The sequence below is a fragment of the Serinus canaria genome, chromosome 3 (genome assembly GCF_022539315.1).
Source record: "Serinus canaria isolate serCan28SL12 chromosome 3, serCan2020, whole genome shotgun sequence".
Lineage (NCBI taxonomy): Eukaryota > Metazoa > Chordata > Aves > Passeriformes > Fringillidae > Serinus > Serinus canaria.
In genome coordinates, this window is record NC_066316.1 from 11986922 (window position 1) to 11993534 (window position 6613).

Consider the following 6613-nt stretch of genomic DNA (forward strand, 5'->3'; position numbering starts at 1 on the left):
AACCCCGCCGGCCCTCAGGGCTCCCGTCCCCTCACACACCCCAAACCCCGCCGGCTCTGAGGGCTCCCGTCCCCCACACACCCCAAACCCCGGCCCCAGGTCCCGTCCCCCACACCCAACCCCGCCGGCTCTGAGGCTCCCGTCCCCTCACACACCCCAAACCCCGCCGGCCCTCAGGGCTCCCGTCCCCTCACGCACCCCAAACCCCGCCGGCCCTCAGGGCTCCCGTCCCCTCACGCACCCCAAACCCCGCCGGCCCTCAGGGCTCCCGTCCCCCCACACAGCCCCAAACCCGCCGGGTCTGGGGCACATCGTTCTAAAGGCAGACCCTAAAACTCGGGGCGAGCCGCCGCTGTTGTGCGGTCTGGGCTCCAAGGTGCGGCCTGGAGCACCGGCCTGCGAGCACAGGATTTACCTGGAGAGCCGCAGGTGTTCCCTGAGGTGGGAATGCACCTAGGAGAGCTGGCTGCAAACGCGTGTCGTTTTTGCTCTAATAAACCCTGAAGTCGTGATTACCTCCTAAACGGGGAGAGCTGAAGCTAAGCGTTGCAGTTAAGCAGCAGCAATCTGGTACAACTACTCAATTATTGCTTACATTTGCAGCAATCTGTTCATATGTTAATGCAGAGATCTACTAATTTAGCAGTTACTAATCTGGAAAAATGTTCATTAATGTCATATGTGCAGGAGAATATATACTTAGGTCTTTATGCACCTTCAGTCGGTGTTGCCCTGAGGCTTCTGAGAACCTAGAAATATAATCTCTTTTTCGTTTCATTTTCCTTTGTTTTTCATTTTTTTGGTAGCTATGTCGTTATAGTGCTGTTTGGCTTGTGAAAAGAAGACTCACCCATTAAGCTTTAATTTTTAAGGCTTACACATCCTGAAAAATGAAAATATTTTAATGAAAATACTGTCAGACCCTTAATTAAATAGCCAGACTAACACCTACAAAATAGAAGAAGCAACACCCTTAATAAACTGTGTTTTCACAAGTGAGACAAATGCAATTTGCTATTGAAGTAATTTTTCTCTGCAAGAAAATATGTTTAATGACACTGCTTAAGTCTTGAATTAAACAGCAGTTGCATATTCAGCTGTTCTGTATGCCCTCCATCATTGTGAAGAAAAGGCAAGCCATGATGCTTTGCTTACAGAATAACTTAAATAATAAACCATATTTTTTACTAAAGCACAGTGCTCATTTGAAACTGCCTCGGCCAGTGCATACCAAAAGTGTCCTTATTCTTCTACTGACTTTTTTGCTGTCATGTTAGCAGAGATAGCAGGAAGGAGCTGCAGCCTTGAGGCTCTTGCTGGGCCCTGAAGGTCACAGATGGGGATCCTGCAGCTGGCTGCCACCTCCTCATCAGGCAGCCAGACCTGGCCCAGAGCCATGGCCCTGCCAGCACCCGGTACAGGGCTTCTAGAAAGGTGTAAGTGCAGGGAGAAGATTCATAAATGAGCTCCCTGTTTTCTACCTCCCTCTGTTTATCTTGGGGTTTACAAAGTGCCTTAGAATCAGAGCAGTTTGTACACCTAACTTCAGCAAGAAGGAGAGCTGGGGAGTTTGGTACCAAAGGACTGCTCAGCTGTCCTCAGAAGGTGGTCAGGTGACTTTGCCTATGTCCACAGGAAAATTTGCAGACCAAAGCAAATTATCCTTACTTGAGGTGGACAGCATGTGTCTGTATTTGCATTCCCACAAGGCACTGTGGGCATCCCCCATCTGTTGTAAATTATACCCTCTGGATTGTGAATAATTGACCTGGCCTGTCACCAGGTCATGTCAGCTCCCTTTGTGCTGGGACAGCAGATAAACCTTCTTATAGTACACAGATATCACTGGGGATAAAGTAGGAATGGGAATACAGCTTTTCAAGCTGCACAGGGAGGTTGCAGGAGGCACTTCCTGCTAACCAAGACACTTGTGTTTTCATCTGTGGCCTAGCAACACACCTTATATAATTTCTTTTACAAATTCCTAGGGAAGGTGTCTCTTCATCCAAGCTCTCAGCTGAACAGTGTGAGAAAGCCTGGTATGCACAGAAAAAACATAGTCATTTCTGAACAAGGGGGAAAATATAAAATATCTGGGACTAGTATTACTCATACTGGCTGGCTAGCTTTGATGTGGTGAGCTTAACCTACTATGCATGTCCTGCCAACAGTGTTGTCTTTTTCATGCTTATGGAATTTTTTAACATTTAATCCCACTTTTAAGAGAAGAAACTGAGGCAAAGACCCACCAAATATCTTGCCCAAGCTCACAGATGGCACCCAGGAACAGCACTGGGGTTTCATCAGTCTTGGTTCAGCTTTCAGTCCAGTTGTCCCCATTGTAGTCTCTTTAAGAGCTCACCAGAGTTTTAGAAAAGAAAGTATTAGCATGCTGTTCAAACCCTCCTGATTTTTCAGGGGTTTCGTCTGCCTTTGGGATAGTACTGCTTAAGGGCACCTCAAACATTCGTTTACTAGACGGGTTTTAATTTGTAATTATTTATACTCCTTTTGGTACATGATGTCTAGAGAAGATTTATTTTTGGATGATAAGCCTTTATTAATCATTAAAAAACAAGTTACCATTTTCAAATGTCTTCCCTCTAAGAAACGGAGAACCCTCAGCAGCCTCAGACGCTTGGTCATGAATGCCCTCTCCTGTTTAAATCCAGCATTGCTGCTAGAGAGGAACACAGCCACACAACTGCAGGGCTGCAAAATTATTTCTCAAGGCATATTATACAAACACCACCTTGCCTTTTCTTTCCAAGTAAAGGCAATCATTCTTAGGAGGAACTGGCTGCAGAATCCAGGCAGTCTTCATGGAGATAACATGACATGAGCAGAGGTGTAATTTCATTTTAAAGATATCCTCTAATGTGTTCCCTTTGTTTTCAGCTGTTGACTCATAGATATATGGCACTGCAGCCTCATAATCAATTTTATTAACAGCGTGATTTTGTTACAAGCTCCATCATTTCCCTCGGAGTTTTGAGACAGATAATACTGGGACCTGTGATTTCTTCCTTTTTCATTTATCATGTGTGACTCCTGTTTCTTCAAGAGCCTCTCTTTTCTTTTACCCGATTGAAGCCACTTTATCAGAACTATAGAAAGAGTTCTCCCTTAATTCAATGTAATGACAAATTTTCAGGACATTGGGTGGTTTATGAAGGGCTCTGACCTGTACAAACTGCTATATAAAAATGGCAGTCTGATGGATTGAATGTACTGAATAGTACTGTATATCTCAGCTCCTCAATAAGCCCAAACACTTGTGTAGTATCAGTAAGCCTAATTAAAGATGAAACAAGCCTTTCCTCTCCTAATACTCACCCTGATACATATGCCTTATGTGGACAGAAAGCCTCAAAGGGAAACAGCAGCCACCTGGGGAGGGGTCATTTTACTGGGCTTGTTCTTTTCCATCAGACTCCTGCTGGTATCAGGCTCAGTGCTCAGCCCCTGTGCTGATAGCCTCTCCTTTGCTATCTGCTTTCTTTCCCTGGGTATGATGTACAGATGTGTATTTTTTCCCAGAGAGACCCCAACCTCCTGACCTGCATCCTAAGAAAAGCCACAGTCCAGCTCCCTCCTCTTTTGTCCACTGTCTTTGCCTTCATGGCTCTTTAAGTCCTTTGCCTGCCATCTGGTTTTACCCTTCATCAGTGGATGAAATCTCGCCTGTCTGTAATTGCCACTCATCTGCTCCTGGCTCCCTGGCTCCAGTGGGGAGGGATTACCTTCCAGGGGGCGCAGTGGGAGAATAAATGCCAGAAACATCAGTTCTCCTTATTTGAATTGGCTGCTGGAAGTTCATTGTTGAGCAGATGCTTGCAGAAGTCCAGCAGTTTTAGTGTGAAGTTAAGTAAGAGCAGAGCAGCATGTTTTGGTCAAGGCCAGTTTGCTCTGCCTAACTTTGCATTTGGTAATTTCAAAAGGAATAAAGCTGAGTGACTGCATCAGGCCTTTGCACCAGCAGTGGAATTTGCAGCACCAAGCAACCACTAAAATCACCCAGCAAGTGACTTTGAGAGACAGGCTGAAGCACAGCTAAACAGTCAGGATGTCCTTCTTACTGCCTCATTAATACCAATTTAACTCTGCTAAAGAATAACTCAGATGTATGGAGAGTAACCTTCATTGTCATACTGGCTGTGGGAAGCATTTATATGAGGACCTCAGTATTTGCTAAAGGTCATATTCCTGAGCTTCCTTTTCTGAGAAAACAAGGAGGAGCTCCTGCTGTCCTAATACACAGCTGTACACACCTTTCCATTTTTAGTTTTTTTCTTTTCAGCTCCACTTTTGAGTAGAACTACCCAGAGCAGATTTTCGGCACTCTCATTTTGACATTATAATCACATAATTAGCATCAAAGATACTCAGTAATGGATCTACATGGAGGGAGCTAAACCAGCATTTTCCTCTTTCTGTGCAGGCAGTGATTGGTTGCCTCCATTTCAGATGAAGTCTCATCTAAATCCTGGTGTCATTACTTCCATTTAGACAGTGACACCTGCTCCATGCTACAGATGACACATGAAGGTCCCTTCCCAGATGGCAGTCCAAGAAGGTTACAGTGGTAGCTCACCTCTGGATATCACCAGGCTAATGCCTAAATTCCTGCTTTAAATCCTCCCTTCTTCACTGCTGGGTTTGTTTGATATTTTCATTGCATTCCTTACAGCACTGACCTTGTCATTTCCATGGCATTAGATTGTCCTCAGGACAGGTCAGCACTGCTGAGAGTGGTGCAGGTGAAAGAGGGATGCTCCAGGCCCTGCAAGTTTTGCTTGGTGCACAATGGCAAGATGCACTGTATCAAAGCAGGGCCACTCTTGAAGTTCTGGATACTAAGAATTTTAGACTTTCTGTACAGACAGACTTTGGCTCCCAGGAGAGCACTGCATTTGGCCTGAAGCCATAGAACAAGCTTCCAAAATTGATTGATAGCACTGAGATTACGGGTGTGTAGTTGGTTAGAAGTGTGTAATATCACAGGGTGGAAAATTTGAAGGCACTTCAAGTTTTTTGAAGTTTGGGGTTTTAGAATATAGTAATAAATATGAAGCAAGATGGAGGTTTTAGGGCAGAGACAGGTTGTTCTTCTTTACCTTCTTCCTTCTTCATCAGAGATTTGGTTGGTATTTTGTAACTGGACAGAAAAGTTCACAGTGCGGAGTTCGAGGGATTAGTTATTGTGTTAAAAGTGAAAATAATTTAGGTGTCATTTCTTAATTGGATAATTTAGCCTTAAAAGACCTTGTAACGAGACAGTTAAGCATTTTGTGCCTTGCTAATGAAAGACTGCAGAAGTCACTGCAGTGAGACTGTAACACTGATAAGGAATAATAAACACCTGAGTCTGAACACGAACTATCGTCTCAAGAGCATTAAATCGCGACCTCGACAGAGGTAGAAAAAGGAAGTCAAAAACCAGCAGACCCCTGCCTGGCCTGGCCCTGCCCTGCTCGGGTGGGGAACCTTCCCTCTGCCCCCCATCAGTCTCACAGCCACCTGCGGTGCCTGCAGTGGCTCTGCCCATGCTCCCCTGCTCCTTCTCCAGCTGCTTCAGCTCCTCCTCCCCACCCCAGGAGATCATTCACTTCCTTTCCCCACCCGCAGCCATTCCCAACTTTGTTCTCAATACCTTCCCTTGAAGGTGCTTCTCTGCATGGATTCCCCCGCACTTTTCTGTTCCAGTCCCTTTCTTTGGTAAACTTTTCAATTTGACTTGGAGAAGCATCAGTTCTCCTTAGAGACTGCTCTGTGCAAACACGCTCTGCTTGCTGCCCTCTCCTGCCAGCTCCCGGCTCACTCCCTGCCTCCTCTCTTACCCCCACTGCTGGTCACTCCTCACGCATCTTCTACTCCCTGCACATCGCTGCTTCCGACGTTTTCCCCTTGGACTTTCATTGCTGGGAATGGAAGTGAAAGTTATTCTCAATTAAACCAAAAAGGCCATCACAGTGCAAAGTAATACTAGATTGTACCCACTCACAACAGAAATACCTAATCACACGGGGATTTGGGATGGCAAAGCAGAATGTTGAGCCAATGCTTTTCTTTTCTTTTTATTAGTGAGGCTTCAGCAGGGAGCATGAGCACCACTTACAAAGGTTATGCTTGTTTTTGTAAAAAATTACTGGTTGTTTTTGCTAAGGAAAGAATAGACCTATAAAATAGCACATACAAGGTACTGAAAATACTAGGAAGGTGTCCCAAAATAAATGTTTCCATGATTTTACTTACATTCTAGCAATTTCCCATCTCATTTTTTTAATGTCCCTGAATCACGTTGTTTGCTGATACTTTTAAACACTGCACAATGTTTAAGCTCTTTAAGGGAACTATACTTTTGCTAGATACCTGCTTTCCATTTGCAGGTGCTCACTGAAGGATAGCACAGCACTGAAGTGAAAATGGATGTTAACTCAATTTCCCTGTGGTTTCCAGAATAGCTGATTGCTTTGCTACAGACACTGCAGCACAGGACAAGTGGCACGGTTATTTTATTCTTTAAGCCCATTCTTTGAATGCTGCCTCATAAACCTCTTGCCTCATTCCCATATTTCCCCACAGAGGTCTCACTGTTTCCCTAGTAACAGAA